The 21,612-nt window shown below is 36.7% G+C and overlaps 1 pseudogene; it reads right to left on the minus strand.

Moving 5' to 3' along the window:
• Positions 1-18,856: 18,856 nt before the first annotated feature.
• On the minus strand, positions 18,857-19,401 carry LOC132350397 (jupiter microtubule associated homolog 2-like; annotated as a pseudogene).
• Positions 19,402-21,612: the final 2,211 nt, after the last annotated feature.

Below are 21,612 nucleotides of genomic sequence, written 5' to 3' on the forward strand. Positions count from 1 at the left end.
GGCCGAATATGTAAATAATCTTGGATAGTTAATTATTTCAGGTAATATTATAATTCAAGCAGAGAAGATGGAAGCTTTTACTAAATTTCCTTGATTAAGTAGATTTTTCATTATGATTAATAAAAGCCAGCTGCCTCCCAATATGACTCCCCCACTTTGAGTTTAACTCTCATTTCCGAAAATCAAAGCAAAACGAAAAATAAAAGCAATATGCAAAAATTATCAATATTAAATTTCCCATTTGAATGTATACTTACGTTAATTTTCAAAAGAATATTTAAGATAAAATATTTTCTCTTAATAATGTGTCTTTAATTAGAAGTAGAAGACTGTTTTTAGGAAGTTGAATTCCGGTCACTTTTTAATAATTAGTCATGTTGGTAGATGATGAAGTTTCAGTATTTTGAGTAGCAGAATATTCTTAAGCCCTACAGTATTAATGTTAATACTAACAGTAGAGCACTCTTTCCAATGAACAGCAAATGTGTTACCATCCAAACTCATTACTGTATTTTGGAAATTAATTTAAATTGAATCTGTTATTTCTTATCTCAAATATATATTTATTTAATTACTTTTTTGAATTTTTTTATGTTTTGTAATGATTCTTCTCTGCCTTCAATGGTTTAATGTGTGAATATACTAAAATACCTTAGGGCAAATTACCTGCTAAGAAAAGGTTTGTAAGTATCATGGATACTTTGTACTTATCTGCATTATGAGATTATAAACTTCTTGACTGTATCCTAATTCACTCATTTATTCACTCAACTCTCTGTCATTGTGCTAATCTCTGCCCAACATGGAATAAGACAGAGTTCTTGACCTCAAGAAAAACCTTCTAGAGTGGGAGATAATTACAACAAACAATTACAATCCAGGAGGGTCAGTGCAATGACATAGAAGCAAACATTGCAAAATGAAAAAAGTGAACTGAATCTAAGTTGGCCACTGGGGAGGTGGAAGACAAGAAAAAGTTTTAGGAATTGTTGATGCTGAGCTGAGGTTTTAGTGTTGAAATTAAACCTCATTGACTAGTGAGGAAATGGATATTATAGTCCACAGTCCCACCAAACCATGTTCTTGCACATAGTAGATGCTTAACAAACATTGGTAGAATTTAATTAGATTAAAATCGCTATGTGTGGTTTCCTGTGTTCATGCAGACACAGCGAGAACAACTTTGAAGCCATTGATTAAAAAAGACTTTACAGAAATGAAAAGTTTCAGCTTTCTGTGAAGTTCCCTGTCAAGCAATCTCACAATTGCACATCGTTGTTAATAGTTTGGCAAATATTATGGGCTTTATGGTCTTTATTTTCTTTAAAGCTCTCTATTTTTTAGAGATTGCTAGATAAATACGTGGCAGCACTCCATGCAGAGTGCACAGAACAGAACGTTCAAAGATAAGTCCTACCAAGCTGAGGGGATAAAAGAATTAAAAAAAAAATCAACTTGCATTTCAGGTTGTTCATCTGGGCAAAAAGAGAATAGAAACGGCTTTTATTTAGCCCATTCAATAATTCAAATTCCTGGAGAACAGTGGTGGGGTAGTCACCAGGCAGAAAATTCTCTTATTTATTTTTAAGAACAATTTTTTATGCCACTCGTCTATTTCTATCACCTAATGAAAGCTGAAGATCGATTCTTCCCTGGTGAGTGCAGAGTTGGCCAAATGTAGCTGCATCAGAGGTATCATATGTCAATACCTGTGGAATTATACAGAATAGTAAAATAAAAGCCAGAGTTGGCTCTGGTGTTTTAGCACACATATATATATATGGCATATATATGAGATACGAGAGTGTGTGCTCCCTATGATCTCTGTACTAGGAAAAGCATGAAAGATATTTTCCAATTAAAAAGCACTCACACACATTTGTATAATATTGTGGAAAATTGAGTGTCTAGAATAGTGAATGTATGTGTAAAATGTTTACTTGGAATTTATTTAAATAACTTTTCCTTAACATAGTATTAAAGAAAAAGAACAGTATTCTCCACGGCATATGCCCACATTAGTGCTTTAATCATAACAGCCTCATTTTCCAAAGGTTTATTTACATAAGTGCTTTCTCTGTAAATGTTACATTTGAAAAAAAATACACACATTCATATAACCTTTTAAATCAACGACTGCTGGCAAAATGAATGGAGGAGACCAAAGAAATATGCCAAAAGTGGTTTGGAAATGTAGTTAGCCTTAGTACTGTTTGTAAAATTCATTTTAACTTTGATGCCTGATTACATTGCAACAGCTTTTTCAAGATTCCATCTGGCGCTGTAAGTGTAGTGGGTAATCTGTGCTGAAAAGGGAGTTTGGGAGGTGTTAAGTACATTGCCTCATGCGGATCTTGGACTAGGCTTTTCAGGCAGAGGTATTTTTGACTGATTAATATCTGGTGAACTTGACCTTACATCTTCATCTTGTGCCCTGGAGGCCTGCTTTCCCAGAGTAGTCCCTCACTTCAGCACCTTTTTGTGGATATTAATGAGATCAAAGGATCCCCTCCTAACCTGGCGAAACGTATTGTCCTCAGATGTTCAGACTCCTTTTCACTTTCTAGATGCGTTATTTAAAGGAGCTGATGAAATTGACCAACTGTTTGGATGCTGGGTGGGTAAAGTCTACATAGGGAATGCTAGAACAACAAGGGACATAAACTTCCTAAAGACTGAGGAAGATTTTTAATGAGTTATTCAAATTACTACATAATTCTCAAGCTCACTTTTATCATTCAGATGGCATATTTTCTAAAATCATTTGGTAAATCTTTTCTTCGGTCTAACATGGGCTCTAATGTTGTAATTGAGGGACCATGAAACAAAGTGATTTATTTTAGTTCTTTAAATTCTGGATTATTTTTTATAGATCTTTACCTTAGAAATATAAACATGTTTAAACTGAAAGAGATACCAGCAAAACTTATTTTAGTCACTTTTAATGTTAACTTTCTGAGGACAATTTAGGAAATTTTGCCTATATTGTATCTTTCTCCTCACTCCTCCACCACATCTCCAGGCAAAATTCTTTCTCTAGATTACACTGCCATCTGTTTTCATTCTTTTGGTATTTGGTTGCAATTGTTTTACAGCATATATTTTTGAATAATAATTAATAGAAGTAAATCAAAACTGTCAGAGAAACAATTCTCATAGGTGGAATAGCAAAATCAGATGAAAATATGACTGGAAATATCAAGTTAATTTTCAAAGCTAAGGACTGCGGATTTTGCCTTGTGGCCTTGATCAAGGTCAATAGGACTCGTGTGGGTAAGTTTTGGCAACGTGCTCTAAAAATGCTATCCTCTGAAAATATCGAAGGAAACTGGAACCAGGTAAAAAAGTCAAGAAAACACAAGGGCATTAAAAGAAAGAAAATCTTAGAAACCCATTTTTTGTAAAAGCTAGAATAACATGTTGCATGAAATCATTCAGTATTTTTGGCAGTATATTGGAGGTAAAATTTTATACTCCAGAGCAACCATGACTAATTCTTCTACCTGCTGTTCCCTTGGTTTCTATATTTTTTTCATTCTTGTTTTCTTTCCTTGGCTCTGCTGAATGCAGCCTTTCCCTCTTGGGGAAGTGTGACGAGGAGTCCAATTTTTCATTATTCATTATGGTCTAAAAATCTCATCTGCATGCTGATCTCGCTTTGAAATCAATGGAGTCTCAGCCCCCTGAAGAGGTATTTAACTAAATGAGAAGCAGCTCATGGGAAAATGATGGGGAAAACATTTTATCATACTAATGTACATTTCAAATCCAAATGTAAAAACATGATGGATGATAGAGGCAAAACTGGAACCAAGAAACATATTACGTCAAGAATTAATTTAGTTCATGTAGCACATGTCTCAGACAAAGGGGGGAATAAAAAAAGGCAAATGTTAATGTTATTAAATTAATGCAATTAATGTTTAGTTTCTTTAATTCAGCGTGATTCAATACTTATCTGAACTCCTAAGTCAACAAGTAATATTATATCAGGGTCTATAATGTTTATCATCTACAACTAGAAACCACATTTTGAGAATTACAAATATCGATAGTACATTATATTATAGAAGGTATCTATATAATCTATATTTTATTTTAAAAGGACTATCATTTCTTGGAATAATCAGAAAACTGGTTATCCCCAGAAAACATCATTTCTTCTGTAGATCTCTTCATTCCCTGGGGCTTCTCACTTTTTTTGAGATTATGAGTACTGTCATTTTCCTAAGATTTTAAAACTCATACAAAGACCTTTCAACATGAAAGTGGGACCATTTGCTATCCTGCCTGTATCTTATTTCCCTCATTTACTTTTCATTTCCATATATATAAAGTTACATAAATGTATCGAAATAAAAAATATACATTTTCATTCACATTTCAGGCATTTATTGAGGACAACGACTCCTTTCTCACAGTCATCCCCACCCTTCCACCTTCTATCATCCTATATGATTTCACCATATACATCACCCCAAAATATCCCAAATCTCATGACTCCTTATTTCCTCTATGTTAGTGTCTTCCCCTTCTATTTCTCTTCAGTAACTTATCTTCATTGCCATATCCTGAAGTTTGCCCTCACCTGAAATGGAGCCTCCACAAAGTAGGATTAGAGAGTGTTGGGAAGAAAGTATTTTCCTTTACCCTTCAGAGGTTCATTTGACTGGTAGACATGAGACAGATTAACAGGAGAAAATCAAATTTAATTTCGTATGCACAGGAACTCCCACATACATGAGAGGTTCAAAGACAGAAGGGTAAAATGAGGTATATATGCAATCCAGAGCTAAGGAATGGGAAAGGAACCAGAGGCTTCAGAGGAGAGGAGAGCAGTTCACAGGACAATAAGAGGAGTAGATGTTTGGTAATTAGATGTTTGTTCTGCCATGCAGATGGGTCACTCATATAAAATTTATCTCTAATAATAATTCTCATTCTGAAAAAGCCCCAAATTTAAATTCTTCTAGGTAGTTAAGGGCAGGGCAGAAGTTTCTCTTGAGCCCACAGGGTCTTAATTGCCTTTAGTTCAAAATAATCCACATGCCAAAGTGGCACATCTTGGGGAGGCTTATTCTGAACCCTTTCAAAAGCTTAAGCTGCATTGTCTTTCTTTCTGATTACAGCATCATTTCTTTTCAGACATCATGCCAGTATTCCTTACACTCTTTTTTTTTTGAATCTTGTTGAGACTTTCAGTCTCTTGACATCCAACTCTTTGTTCTAGTCTCTGGGCTTACTTGAGGCATTCCTTCCTTTTCTAAACACTCGGTTCTTCACTTTAAGGGTCCCTTGGCTAACAGCCTCAATTCCTTTGCCTCCCTGACCTCTGTCATCCCCTCTAATCCTCTTGCAAACGAAAAACGTTAAAAATTGCCTTTCACTTCTCTACACGTGTGTATGACCAGAGGCAATCACACAATTCAACAGCTGTTCTCTGATTTATTTCAACAACTATCCTGATTCTTCCATTTGCATGTCATGCAGCTTACTTTGTTTTCTGGCAACTTGAGAGACAACCTTGACTTCTATTATAAAGAGAGAAGAGCATAAACCACCAAGCATGAACTTTCTTTACTAACTCCCCATCCTCCTATAAACATGTCTATGTCTGCTTCTAGAGTCATCTTCTTTTCCTCAGTCTCTTAGACCGAGACTAACCCCCAGTTTGTTCTTAAAGCCAGTCATTTCTGAGATTTTTCATAATATTGATTCATCCATCCTCTTTTCTTTCTTGTTTCTTCAACTTCTTTATATGTGCCCTTTTCTATCAGTATTAAAAACAAACAAAATCTAAAAATTTATTTCCAGATTACACACTACCTTATATGGCATCAGTTTATCTTTACAACAGCCCTGTGTGTGTCCTAGTGGTCAGTTAACCTGGGAAATTCAAATTTAGCAGTGTTGAGGATTTGGCCAATGTCACACCGCTAATGGTAGAGCACCGATCCATTTCAAATCTTCTTCTCCCTTCCACCACGCATTGTTAATTACCTTTTCATATGCAGTCTTCTAAATTAAAGGTATTCTCTTTACTCATTGTATCCATCACAGCACTTAGCCCAGTACCTCACAAAATATTGGTGAAATATGGGCTTCAGTTATGATAAAGTCATCACAATTCAGTGCTTTAAATGCTACACTTACAAGATATAATCATGTAAACTACGCTCACAGTGTCCAATTTACGGAAGTGTCACAGGCGCTCCTTTCTAATGGCAGTCCAAAATGGAGGTTGGCATGATCTCTTGAACATTTGAAAAGAATAATAGTTTATATCACTGAACTATGAAACTGTACAGCCAACTCCTAATGACCTTCTTGACTGTTAAGAGATTCCCCTCAGGTTCTCCAAATGCTTGAAATAATAATAATAAAAAAATCTGAAATACTAAGATCATATTATAAACTACACCTGGAGAAAATGCTTCCAGGGGTCATAAAATCACTAGGTTTTGCAGATGAAACAACTTTATTTGAAAAAATTATAAAGGGAAATTATGCCACAAATCAAAGTACCTAAGAGATAGAAAAAAATACTGCACATTTTTCAAAACTCTCTATTCCATTTGGAATAACTATTTATCAAGTACAATAAAGAAAATTGTTTTTGTTCAAATAACTTTGCATATACAGTTTTTAACTTATTTGTAGGTATTGCTTTTTAGACACATTTTGGACATTGCTTTTCAGTTATAACAATGGAATAACATTGTTCGCACTTGAAGTATATGAATAGCTCAAAAGTAATTTTCCTGCTTTACTTTTTTTTCTACCACTTTTTGGATTTACTGCTTTTATGTGCCCTGTAAGTGTCATATCTTATTGGGTGCATTTTCATAAGCATGCCTAGCCTTTGTTAAGTGTGCATCTCTATTTTAGAGGCTAGATTATAGCAAAAATATCTTAACCCACATTTTAAATCCAGGGACATCTGAGGAGAAATACATCAATACCAAGTTATTAGTAGAGTTCTGATGGGAAAGTGATACCTGTCTGTCTTACTAACTTACTAAGTATTGAAAGACATTTCCTGTCATAAGAAAATGTAAAAAGAAAGGAAACACATATCAGTACAAGTATAGTTAGATTTTAAAACCACACTGTGAAGTATGGATTAATTTACTAATTACCTAATATGACATACAGCATAATATGAGAAATGCTGGAAATCCCAACCATAAAACTGATATCATTAAACAGAACACTGTGCATCTTTGTCCTATTAACATGTCTAATTAGAGGCCCCTTGTTAACTTCAAGGCAATTATAATGTTTTTTCCAATTGTACCAGCCAGATCATTTGCATTCCTTCACATTCTGTAGTAACAGCTCATGAGATGTATTAAATGGGAATCACTCAACGTGATGTAAAAAAGGAGATCAAGAAATAAAACAAATGACTCTCTTTTGCTATCAGTTTGGGAAAACTGGTGAAGGTGTTGGGAAGAACTAGGCCAGGTGATGAAGTGTTTTATCAGAGACTAAATTACAATGAGGTAGTTTTATATATCCAGTGATACCTGCTAAAATATTAAAAATGAAATGCAAAAAAATCACATCTAATCTCAGAAACATTTGTCTGTCCTAGGTTTGGATAGTCTTCTTTGAACTTATTTCTTTCTGCTCTGGTAGAATTGGAGAATAAGATATGGCTTTATATGCACTCATTGTACTTTGAATTAGATTAGCAGCTAGTTCCATCAGGATTGGCAGTAGAAGTAGAATTTGCCAGTATCATATTCCAAAATTTTAATAACTATTCTCTAGAGAGATTATGTGACAGATACAGACTTATACATCTTAGAGTGGGTGGCTCTCCTGTTGAAGTTTTATGGAAAGACCTTTGTTGTCTCATATGCTTTTAGACTCTTCTCTCCATTTGTCAACTATATGAATTATTTATTTAAATTTATTCATTTATAAGCATGTAGAAGTTCCATTTGGAGAAAATCCCACCCATCCAAACCCCTTTCTCTTCACCCAATTATAATTCACTGGGTTGCATTTAAAGAGGAGTATTGGATGCATCATTGTTGACATGGACTCTCTTCTTGACACAACTGTAGTCATGCTCCTCTAATCCCTCTCTAGGCCTCCACCTTCAATGTCTGTCCTTGATATCTGATCACTCTCCATGTGATCAGGTGTGTCAGGTGACTCTCCATATCTGGTCAAATTCCTTATTCCTCTTCCTTAGTATCTGATCACCCTTGTCTGACCTCGACAAGAATCCTATCAAGTAGATCTAGCCAGAATCCCCCCTTATCCTTGAGTTTCTCTCCTAGTAATTTTCCATCCACTGACCTCCAATGTACTCCTGGGCTAAAAATTCCCATTTTTTTCCATGCTGTATTTGGAATTGAGCCCAGTTCTATACTGAGGTCTCTTTTCCCCTATTGCAACAGTTCTTAAATGAAATCTGGTTTTGCTTCTTAATTATTATCCAGTTCTAATTTTCTTTAACATTGTGAATATGCATGATATCAAGAAAAGAGCTTTCATTTGACAGAACAAGTAAAAAATAAATACAGACTTACAAATTGATCAAATTTGGCTGGTATTGATGTGTTGAGCTTTTAAATTTACATTTGTTTCTGACTCAGACACCTTAATCTCTCTTAAAGCCCCCTACAAACATTCTCTCCTCTCTCACCTTCACCACTGGGGTCTAATGTTATCAACATTATTCCAGTATCTGTAGGTAGTGGAGGAAAAAGATCTGATAAATACATTCATAGTGATGTGTACAGGACTTGTTGTGCCATTCTTTTCAGAATTACAGATTTTTTTTTAAAGTCCTAAGGAGAAGCCTAACTAAAAGAAGAAAAAATTAAATAATGATAGTATTTTAGGCAATAGTGGGGGAATTCTCTGGATTTGGGGAACCAAATTTAATTTAATTCCATCAAGCAGTCAACATTCCACTGCCTGTGCATAAAACCTGCACTGATACAGATGCCCTATTTAAAAAATCTTTATTTTTATATATAATCATTAGTATTTTTAATAATAGGTAACTAATTTATTATTGCATCATTATTTCTTCTTCTGAGTTTTTACTTTACAAACCACAGTTTCTAAAGATAGTGAACTTTTTCTTTTGGTATATGTTCTTGTTCTTCTTTCCCTATAGTCCGAATGCAAACTTATTTCTCCCAATCTATAGAGTTAATTTGAGTAGAGTTCGTTTCCTCACTACACTGGGTGAAGTACATAATTTATAAGTCTCAAAAAGTTATTGAGAAATATATTTGTCTTATGATATTTGTGTGATTTCAAAGAAGAGGCTTATGTCAACCTCCGTGGACAGTGTCCAACTCAACTCTCCTGTCTTTAAAGAGAGTGCTGATTTATTAGACTTAATAGAAATGGATACAATATGATCTATTTGGCTATAATTAAGGCATAGTTTTCAGTTGGCTGTCATGCTACACATTTTTGCCACTGTTGTTGTTAAAGAATAATTTTCAAAGGAAAGGAAAATCTTGATTCTTATACAGATGTAAGAACGAGTACATATTAAAGAATTTAGTTAACTCACTAATGAGGAAGCTAAGATGTTACAACCTGCTCAAAGAAGTTAAAGAAATACAAATATATATAGAATTATGGAATGTTGAAACGAATAGACAAGTGGAAGCAAAACTGGCTTTTCCACAACAGGAGAAGTTTGTCTCTTCACAGAATTTATTTGTATGTTGATAGAAAAGAATTATTTTTGTACAATAGCTTCCACAGAGTCAGAATCAGACAACCCAGAAGGATGTCTTATAGAAAATGTACAGTTTTCCTTTGAAGCACAAAGTTTTTCCTACACTGTCTAGACATTATGAGTTCGATTAATCTGTCCTCCTGGACGGTAGTCATGTCTCTGATGACTTAGTAATATGAGGACAATGGACCGTAGCTGAAACTCTAAGGAAAGGAAAATTCTAAGGTTGAATTTATCATCCTGACAGGTCAAACATGGATTAGTCTGCAAGGCTGCTTTGTTTACTCCTGTAATTCCTGGCACGTAGACTTGATATCTCCAGAATAACCTTAGCTAAATAGCAAGGGAAGACCCATATTAGGAAATTTGAAATAAACAGTAACAACAAAAAGTAACTAGGTGTCTGAAACGGAAAACTTTGCATTGTTTAGACTATCATACTTTCTGGGTTACTAATTCTAGCTTTTTTTTTTTTTTTTTTTGCCTTTGAGCTAATTTAGAACTCTGCAAGTTGTAGATAACTGTTAGCAATGAGAAAGAAATCTTGTCAATAAACATGCAAATAAGTTAATAAATTGTGTCAAGTGGCAATTTAATTGATTTCCCTCACTCCCTACTCCTCAAGTACCTCCCCTGGAAAAAGCCAGTTTTGAGTCATTTGCACATTTACTTCAACACTTATTTATTACATATAAATTTGAAGTTCTTTGGCTTCTCCTTTGGACTGCTTGTAATATCATACCAGTTACCTCAATTAAATAAATTCTTTGACATGTGTTCATTTGATATTTGTATGATACACAAGCAGGTCTTTTACGATTTATCATTTAATATCACAAAAGCATCTAAAGACTCCTCTTGTGTAAGAAATAGTTGCAGTCTCACACTGGCTGGGTTACATTACGAAAGCAGGCAGAAATGGAAGGAAATGATGGCAAATTCCATTACTTGCAATAGATCTCTGTCCTTATAATCTTCTCTCGTGTACTTCTTAAGGTGAATATGCCTTAGTTTTCAGGATAAAAACTAAATATTTGGTTTATAGGGGGTATTTATTGTATGAAATAAATTTCATGAAATAAAAAAATACATAATTACCATATTGGTAAGTAGCTTCTCACTGTACCTTATATTTTTATAGGAAGAAATAAGATATTCAACTTAATTCAAATCAACTCAGTTCAATTCAAATCAAAATACCTCTACTGTAAGTGTCCAAGAGGTGCTTTAAATTAAAAAAGTTTCTTGCTATCCAAGTTAGATATATTTTGGGTAGTTCTCTGAGATTCTTGTGGAAAACTATTTCATAATTGCAAGGTATTTTCAGATTTGTATATAAGCAATGATCAATTATCAATATTTCTCCTGGGTATTTCCAGAAAGCAGTGCTTTCTTATAAAAAATAAATTGGTCTTTACCTATAGCTATTTTTTCAGCTGTTCATGCCAGTCCCTTAGCTTTCATTAGCACCAAGGAGTTATTCATGATGAAGAGAAAATATTTACCAATGGAAAACATGTTGACATAATGAAATGATGCATTCCAGCTATTACATTTAGGAAGATAAGACTACATATGCAGGCATCTACTTGAAGTGATATTTTTCATGATCAATTGCAATAGTTTGAAAATATTTTAAGGAAGTACTTATATTCAAAATTACCTTGACTAAATATAAACAATAAATAAATACTTTTAAAAGACCTACATCGCTAAACAATTTCTTATGATTTTCTTAGGGAAGCCTCCTCTTTTGCATAGCTAATGCTGTGGCAGCTTGAAATTGAGGTCCATGTATTAGTCAGTTAGGGCTGCTATAACAAAATACCACAGACTGGTTGGTTTAAACAAGAGACATTTATTTTCTCACCATCTGGAGGCTGGGAAGTCCAAGATCAAGGTGCCAGAAAATTCAGTTTCTGGTGAGGGCTCTCCTCCTGGCTTATAGACAGCTCTCTTCTCGTTATTTCCTCCAAAAGCCTTTCACTGGTGTGAGAGGAGAGTGGGAAGAGAGATAGAGAGAGCTCTGATGTCTCTTCTTATAAGGACACCAATCCTATGGGATCAAGACCTCACCCTTATGTCTTCATTTAACCTTAATTATGTTCTTAGAGGCCCCGTCTCCAAATACAGTCAAATTGGGAGTTAGTGTTTCAACACATGTATTTTAGAGGGTACAAACATTCAGTCCATAACAGACCATGTAGTTCAACTCTGTTGAAAAAATCTGACAGTTTGTATACACATTTTATTACAAATTCAAGAATGATTTATTGAATTTGAATGATATTTGCTTATACTTATACACTTGTACCTTATATAGGAATTGTCCCTAGCTTCATGAAACCATCTTTAGTGCAAATATAAGACATATTTACATTCTATTACTGAAATATGCTTCCACAGTGCAGTGCAATTGGTGAATTCTGACCAACTGTTTCTTCAGTTTGAAATAGAACCTCACATTTGAGCAAAAATATAATATTCATTTACATTACAGCTTTTCTGAAAAAATATGTATGTTCACATTTCCTCACTTTTTGTCACAAAACCCTTTGAAGAATACTTTTAGTGATAATCATAATAAGTCTCTAATAGCACAGTTGAATATATTATAAGAAGAAAGAAGTTAGTCAGGAACTTAGTGCCAAGAGACATCTCTTGATTTATTGTGATCCACCCTTCAAAATATTTATTATTCTGGACCAGTAGAGATGCATGGTTATTATAGGTTATATTATAGGCTATATGCCTGCCAAAGTGAGATTGTGTCAACTGATATACTTTTGTACACGTTACATGTTAAACTTCTCTCCAAGGCTTGCACATGAATCCACTGAATCACCACGTTGCTAGTAGTATCCTCTGCACCCCAGTGTCTCCTGATTTACTACTTTCTTCTGGCCACAACATGAAATACAACAACTCATCTCAAGCCAACCTTCTTCCTTCCTACACTTCACTTTTCACAAAGATTTACATTAAAGCATAAGTGAGAAAAAGAAGTAAGCCTCCTTCCAAACCCTGAACGACTGAGATGTATTTGGCTATTACTAGAAAATTGCTTCTTACCTTCAGTACATTCTGAAAAATAGACATATTCTTTATGCCTTTAGTACACAGTGCTGATTGTGTTTCTTTAAGCACGTCTTGCCAAATGTCCTCAAGTTTCTAGTAGGTGTATCAGCTATTACTGATACTGTTGTTTTTGTGGTCTGTTTTCTATTTCATTTTCTTGAAATGGGGATTAAACACTGTTGGAGAGTTTGTGGAATTAAAGAGAAGCCTCATGTAAACATATCTGCCAATGATCTCAAATTGCTACGCTTTCATTTGGGGTTTCAAAAATATTTTAGGGGCTTCCCCTCCCATTGTTTTCTCAGATATTGACCATTAGTACTGTTTTAACAGTTACTTTCTTGACTTCAGAAAATCCTTTATGGTCTTCTAATAAATTATGTGGACACTGTTGCCTTCCAGCAAACTCCTGACATTACTTCCCCTATTATGATGATGATTTACTAAAGAGAATACATAAATTGACACACTTGGAGACCCTGTTATTTGGGAGTTCCCATTCAAATGTTATTTATTGGGAGCTGATCACCAAGAATCCTAAGAAAAATAGTTGGTATTGACCCAGCTAGCTAGTGTGGCTCGTGTAATTATCATACTCAGCCATATAAAACACAGCTATATGCAGCCAAAGATCCATGAACATAATTAGCAGTAACATCGTTGAAATTCAGCAGACAGACAGACCTGAATTTAAATTCCAGCTTCACCACACACGAACTTAACCTTCTGGAAGTTACTAACCGGCGTAAACTTCTGTTTCTTCATTGGAGGCTGATGAAATTAGAGATTATGTATATACCACCTAGTACAGTCCCTGGCAAATCTTTGAGAGTCAATAAATTGTCATTATTATTGAGTTTTTGTTATATATCTGTGAGGCCAGGCTATTACTTGGTCTTCAAAGAAATGTTATGACCAAATTTAGTCTTTAGTTATGTATGACTTTGTAGAAAATATTAGTAATATTAAATATTTTGTTACTTTCCATAAGATCAATATGAAAACCTTAAAAGCTTCCATACATTTGTTTTTATAAAAATATCATACTACATAAACTGTGATGAATAGATTGCAAGGCAAAGTGGGGCAGAGGGACCAGTTAGGAGGCTACTAGTCCAAATGCACCGTGATGATAATTTATAAGACAGATTCAGGAAAATTCTATGATAGGAAATAGGGTTATAAAGGGCAGATTCAAAGAGAATTCCTAGGCTTTTGTCTGAAACAACTGTTTGTGCTGTCATTTACTAAGAAAGAAAGCTATAAATGGAGTAAAATCAGGTTCAAGAGTAAAGTAAATTCAGTGCTTTTTAAATTGATGCATAATTGGCATACAATAACATGCACAAATCTTAAGTATTCAATTTGATATGTTTTGATTATTTTATTCACTGGTGCATTCACAACACTAAATAATACCTGGGACGTTTTCTTCACCTCAGAAAGTTCCCTCATGTCCTTTTCCAGTTGATTCAAATCCCTTTCCCTATGCAATGATTTCCTGGCTTCTGTAATTGTAGAATGGTTTTGTGAATCCTCAGGTTGCATACTGATGGACTCATACAGAATGTATTCTTCTTTGTCTGGGTTTTTCATTTTAGCCAAATAATTTTGAGAATGTCATGTGTATTGATAGTTTATTCTTTTACATTGCTGACTAGTATTCCATTGTATGAAACTATCCCAATCTGTCCATTCTCCTGTAGATAGACTTTTGGGTTGTTTCCTGGTTTTGGCAGTTATGAATAAAACTGCTATGAATATACATATAAATCTTTATTGCAGATATATATTCTCATTTCATTTGTGTAAATACCAAACAATGGAATTGATGGGTTGTAGAGTAGATGTATGTTTAATTTTAATAAGAAACTGGCAAACGATTCTCCAAAGTGGTTTTCATTTTATACTCTCAGCAACAGTATATGAGAGTTTCAATTGTTCCACATTCCATCCTATATTTAGTTTGTTTGTTTATTTGTCACTCTAGTAGATGTGAAAAGATATCTCTTTGTGGTTTTTTCTTTTTTTTTTTTTTTTTTTTGACTTGGCATCAACTTTATTAGTTTTTATCACTAACATGCTTGGGCAGATTTGTTACTTGAAGCTGGTTAAAGAAAAAGGAGTTTTAACAAAATGATATGCTGGATAATTCTTGATGCTTACTGAAGAATACTAGTACACTATTGAGAGCTCAAGCTAACTGAATTAGAACTTGCTTCCTTTCCGATTTGTAAAGATAATTTGCTATTCAACTTTTTCTTTTTCTCATTACAAGACCCTAAAATGTAAGATGGGCACACAGGTTTCAAAAGTTCTGTCAATACTTTAATTTCAAAGTATCCACCCCGAATGCCTGCTAAAACGTCACCTGGGTCCCTGTAATGTCCCTCTCATTTCTTCCTAAGTTGAAGTTCAGATACACTTTGTAGTCACACACAGAACAGGAATATTTCATGCATGAGCTCCAAGAATGCTAAGGATTAAGAATATGACGAGTTCAGAAGAAATGAACGGGACAACATAGGAGGAGGTGTAGACATCCTTGCAGGGTTCAACTCACAAAGATGTTAGAACAAGTTATGCTCCATCCAAAGAGCCAGTGTACTTCTGGACAAGGCACAGGACCTGAAGAGGGAACCCTTAGATGTCTTTCCCTTCTTCACCAGAACGCACGGGAGCCCACCTTGCTCCTCTGACTCAGCCACTGCCTGGCCTCTGGAGACAAACAGGCTGTGACACTCCAAAACCTCAGTGCTTGCCTGTGGCTGGAGCAGCTGCTACAAATAGGTGATGTACTGGTGCCAGTGGCTAGCCCTGTTCTGGGAACATGCTCTCAGACGAACAAGTGAAGACAGTGTCAGGTCCCCCGTGTTGGGTTTCTTTCTGAAGTGCTGTCCAGTTAGTTGGCCCTGATGCAGCAGGCTTCTAGAAGGCAGCCTCCTCTAGTGGAGCTCTCTGGACAGGCAGTCTGAGAAGCTCCATCACCCTGAGTCCACTTAATACACATAAGGATATTAAGTTTGCTTGTAGGACATATGAAAATAGCTAATATATAAGAAGGAAGAACAATCTATGCTTTCTCTATAGGACCTGAATCTACAGGCAGATTCTAATAGCTCAGCACGTCATCTACTCACTGCCAGGCTTTCAATGGCAGTTTCAAAGTCAACTCAGAGGCAAGTTCTTCAGGAAAACAAGTGGCGTTAAGAGAAAAAAGAAGCATTACCTTCAATTTATGGAAACTAAAAAGAACCCTGCCACATTCCTGTCCATTCTGTTTGAAGCTAAGTCTTTGGTTTTCAAATGAAAAAAACCTTAAACCCATAAACTTTGAGAAGATTAATTCGGGCATTTTCTGGTTTTAAAAAAGAAAAAAAAACCAAAAAGGCAAACCCCTTCAACCGATGAATATCTGTAAGGGAAGGAGTAGAGCTCAGGCACTCTGGAGGATGGATGTGGCGGAAACACGTGAACATGTCCGCCCGCTTGCCCGCACGCACACACACTGCACACGACCAACCCGCAAAGACTCAGTATGTGACTGCTAAGTTTAATTCAACGGCTACACCCACTCCTGCCTTGTAAAAATAACAGAATGCTCCTCTCAAAGTTACATCGCCATGTGAGCACTGGTTTGTTGTTTTTGATACAGCCTTACAAAAAGTTGGCACCAAATGCACATAAAAAAAGTTTTAAGGCTTAATAAAAATACAGATGAGTAATTTCTTAATGCAGCTTGGAGGTAGAGAAAAGGATGCCAAGAGTTAATGAAGCTTCCAAATACAGGCAGTCCCCAACGTACAGAGCATTTTCCAAATACAAATGGCCTCCCCCATCAGGTTCAAAGGAGCAAAAGCTTTTCTGCTGCTCCTGCCAGTAACCAAACTGCCCAGGGCTCTCTAAACCTATGCCCACGGCCCCGAGGAGGGAAAGGAAGAGGGAAGATGGGGACAAAAGTAAGGCGACGTGGTCACTGCTGCCCAGAGGCTCTGCTCTGGTTGTTTTCCTCCTTCCCCCAGGCCTCTATCCCCAGCTCTGCCCCAGAAGTCCCTGCCAGGGGACAGATCTAGAAAGCTCTTCCCCTCACGTAACTGACAGTGAGACTGAAGCCCTGAGGGCCAGCAGCACGTCAGGGTCTTCTTGGCGATCCAATTTGGAATTCACAAATCATTTTCTTGTATATTAAAAAAAAAAAAAAAAGTTAGAAATAGTTCATTTCTACCTTTGGAACATCTTACTGTAAGTTAAACAAGTTAGTTTGTTTAACTAACTAAGTGTGTTTGAGCTTAAAAGCTAACCACCATTTATGACATTTTTTAATGTGGAAAAAAATGCTCTGAATTCCAGACAACTTTCCTATAAATGACTATTTGAAGGAAGGAGGAGATAGGAAGCACTTGACAGAGTCACATGGAATCAGTGTCTCTTGGCTCCAAAGTCAGCAGGGGGACAGAAAGGCAGAGTGTCTTTGCTTGGCAAAGCACCGTGCGAAACCCCCAGCGCCGGTGGAGGATGTGGAGCTTGGCAAGGAGCTCCTGCAGGCACTTGAGCGTCCAGGCCACTAGGAGTGCGACTGCACTTTAACAATGATGAAGACATTTTTAGCACCTGCATTAGCTTTGTAGGCACTCGTACCAGTAGCTCCAACCCAAACTGTTGGTCCCACGTGACTGCAGTACAGGAACCGAGACCATAGCCCTTTAGAGGCTCAATGGGAGAAACTTTCGCCTGACAGATTACAGCAGCACGATTCTTGCCAGCCCATTATCTTTGCTGGCAAATACCATGGAATGGGCCGGTTGAGATTTTACTGCCAAACTATTTAATCTCTGAGCCTAAGGTCTCTAAGGCTCGTCTGGAAACTGTGAATATGGTCCAGAGGTTCTGCAAAGCTTTATAAAGGGTGGTCTAAGAAAACTTTCCTTCCTCTTTGGTGTACCTGAGCAACAGACTTTTTTCTAGAAAGATGTCAGAAACAGACCAGAGTCAACAGTTACTGATGTAAAGCTGGTACTTGAGAACAGCTCTTGAGCTATTATGACAGAATCCAAACCTAAGAACCCAAGATTCTCAAGCCTCTCTTCTTCCCACTGTCAGCAGGAATATAAAGGAACACATGAAGGAGTTAAACAATCCCATTACCTGGATATATCTGGGTAGTTTTAAAGTCCTGTAGAAGTTAGTGGCCTTGCAGAAAGGAAGTATCGCTGGTGAAGGAAACTGTCCACATCACTGGTGAGGAGCGAAGGCCTAGACTTAAGGCTGATGAGGAAAAAAGGAACAATTCACAAGCAAAACTGCCTGTAAAAAGCCCAAAACCAGTCTCTCCTGGATGAAAGGGAGAGATTTCTACATAAGATCTGGCCAAGGATTGAGAGGGCAGAAGGGGGGCACCTCGGGAGATCAGGGTGCAAAATCTTTCCATAAAGCGTAAGACTGAGAACAACATTTTGGTTTTTTGTTGACAGCTGCTGAGGAAAAGCAATGAAGATGTTTCAAGAAAATCTGTGGAACTGAAGCGAAAAACACTGAGGCCGAAGTCGCAGGAACGGAGACCGTGTCCATGAAGGGTAAACGGCGTCAGCACCTCAGGGATCTACCCAGATACCCGCCTCCCCACCCTGCTAGGGTTTCAGTGTGTCTTGCTCTTCTATCCCATAGCAACGGACGCGTGGTTTTTGGTTTTCTCTCAAAGGCTTTAAACTCTGCTACTGTATTAGTGATTCCTAGATACCCAACTAGCCAGCACACCAAGGACGCGAAGAGCCCACGCCTCAGGCGCACCTGGCCTGGCACCGCCTCCCCGCCCACCCACCCGAGAGCTCCTCCCACCCACCCGAGAGCTCCTCCCACACCAAGGATCACGTTTCCTCCCCTGGTTTCCGGGAGGCGAGGTCTCGGGCTTCTCGTGATGGCAGTGGAGCCGGAGCAGCGGCTTCAGGTGTTCCCCCAGCAGACCCTCTCCCCACCCCGCTCCTTCGGGCTAAAGAAACTACAGTTTTGAAATCCTATCTCTCGAGTTTCCTGTCTGGCTCTGGGGGACGCAGCAGCGTCTCAGTAGAAGGAGACGCTGGACTTGCCTCCAGGCGGGTTCAGGACTTTGTTGTGGGAGCGAGGCCTCGGGCGCAGCCTGGGCTCCCGGCTGCCGATGGCGGGCGCCGGCTGCTGGGCGCGGGCTGCTCCTCCCGGGCCACCTGGCGCGCCCGGCTCTTGTCTGGGGGAGGCGCTGGCCGCGGCTCTGAGGTCCGGTGTGTCCTCTCCCTCACACAGGAACACGTGGTCCTTGGGTTCGTTGGGTGTGCCATGGGTGAAGCAGCAGCGATTGGGGAGCCAAAAATGTCACTGGTCTTCCCACCAGCGGGGTTCAGACGCTGTCGAGTCTGCACAGGCGTGGATTCGTCAAATATACCACTTCCTTTCCCCTCACGGGGCTTGGTCCCTTTGGGTATGTTCTGAGGTTCTTCGGTGGGTCCAAAAATATTAGATGCCATCCTGTTAGGTCTGCGTGGAGGTGCGGCTGCTTCTGGACGATCGCTCGGCTCTCCTCCCGGGGGCCTCATAGCCCTGGAGCCGGCCCGGCCTCCCTCGCCCTCCGGCGCCCGGAACGTGTCGCCCGCCACCGGAGCCTCCCGCCCCTGTGGTTTTCATTTTAATTTGTGTGTCCCTGATCGCAAATGATTTTGAGTGCCTTTTCATGTGCTTATTGTTCACTTGAATATCTTTTTTTGGAAATTGCCTGTTGTAATAATTTATCCATTAAAAAAAAATTAGACTATTCATAATTTTATTGTTTATTGTAAGAGTTTTTATATAATCTGAATATGTGTTTTTGTCATATAAATGTCATGAATATTTTTCCTTGCATTTGGTTTATCTCTTCATTTTTAAGGGAAATCTTTTCATGAGCAGAAAATTTCCAATTAATCCATTTCACTTCTGCTAAAAGTTGTGTGGTTTTGTTTTTCTGTTTTTGTCCTTACCAAGAAATCTTTGCTTACTCTAAGGTTATTAGGATATTACAGTATGGATCCTTTTAGAAGTTTTACGGTTCTGAATTTTCAATTTAGGCCTATGACTTATCTCAAATTAATCTTTGTGTATGGTTTGAAATTGGGGTCTACTTTCATATTTCATATAGATATTTAGTTGTTTAATCAACTTTTGTCAAAAAAACCTCTTCTTTCCCAATTTAGTTATCAAATGGCTAGATATGTGAGTCTGTTTCTGGACTCTATTCTGTTCATGAATCTCTCTATCTTACACCAAAATCACACTTAGTTATGTAAATTTTGAAATCAGTTCGTGTAATTTCTTCAACTCTATTTTTTTTCAAGATATTTTCTACGTTCTTTACATTTCCATAAGAATTTTAGAATTTTCTCACCAATTTCTACTAGAAATCCTTTTAGGATTTTGTTAGGGTTTGTGTTGAATCCATGGGGCAAATTAGAGAAGGAACATCTTAAAAATATTGAACCTTCCAATACATAAAATGGTAAATCTATCCCTTTGGGTCTTCATTAATTCCTTTGGGCAATGTATTCTATTTTTCAATATACAGGTTGTGCATATATTTCATTGGATTTAATAAAGTACATTGAAATGTTACTTTTAATGGTATTGTTTATTGCTAGTAGATAAAAATACAAATCATTTTTATATATTTATTTTGAATCCTGTGATCCTGATCAATTCACTTATTAATTTTAGCCATTTTTTTTGTAGACTACATAGAGTTTTATACATAATCATGGCATTTTCACATAAGGACAGTTTTATTTATTTTTAGATTTTAGGTTTTTAATTTATTTTAAAATATTTTTACTTTATTGCACTGGCTTGGACATTCAATACAGTGCTAAATAGAAGTGGTAAAAGTGAATATCTTGACCTTTTTACTATCTCAGGAGAAAAGGGCTCAATATTTTATTAAGTGCCATGTCAGCATTAGACTTTTCTTAAATTCCCCTTCTTGGATTAAGGGGAAGTTTCTTTCTATTCTTAGTTTGATGTGTTGTTTTTTTAAAATCATGAATGGGTGTTGAATTTTGCCTTTTTTGGTTTTTGGGTTTTTTTTGTCCTCTTAAGAAAGTCATATGGCTTTCTCTTTTATTCTGTTAATGTATTGAGTTACATTGATTTTTGAATGAAACACTAGACTAAATTTCTGGGCTAAATTACATTTGCCATAACATATTATCCTTTTTATACATGGATTGATTGAATTCATTAATATTTTGTTATGAATTTTTGCATCTTTGTTTGTGAGAGATATTGGTCTGATTTTTTTCTTGTAATATTTCACCACAAAGTTTTTCTGGTTTTATAAAATGTATTGGGAAGTGTTCTCTGTTCCACTAATTTCTGAAAGTTTGTGTATAATAGGTATTATTTCTTCCTTAAATACTTGGTAGAATTCAACAGTGAAGCTATCTGAGTCCACAGTTCTTTGTGGGGAAAAAAATGATATTAATTTCCTTTACAGTTATCGGTATTTTGTACTGTCTATTTTTTGTGTGTATGTGTCTGATGAAATTGTCCATTTACCTAAGTTGTCAAATTTATTGGCATAAAGTTGTTCAAAATATTCACTTATAGTCATTTTAATGGTTACAATGTCTCTAATGATTTCTTCCTTTTTATTCCAGCTGTTGTTGTGTTCTCCTTTCATGAAACTATGGCAGGCCAACATTTTAGCTTGCAAGGAGGGAAAGCTCTCACAGTCCTTGACAGTAACCTGGACAAATGTTTCAGCAGTCCAAGATTTGACTGATTTAAAATTAATAATGATTCATTTGTTATTTTACCAG

The sequence above is a fragment of the Balaenoptera ricei genome, chromosome 1 (genome assembly GCF_028023285.1).
Source record: "Balaenoptera ricei isolate mBalRic1 chromosome 1, mBalRic1.hap2, whole genome shotgun sequence".
Classification (NCBI taxonomy): Eukaryota; Metazoa; Chordata; class Mammalia; order Artiodactyla; family Balaenopteridae; genus Balaenoptera; species Balaenoptera ricei.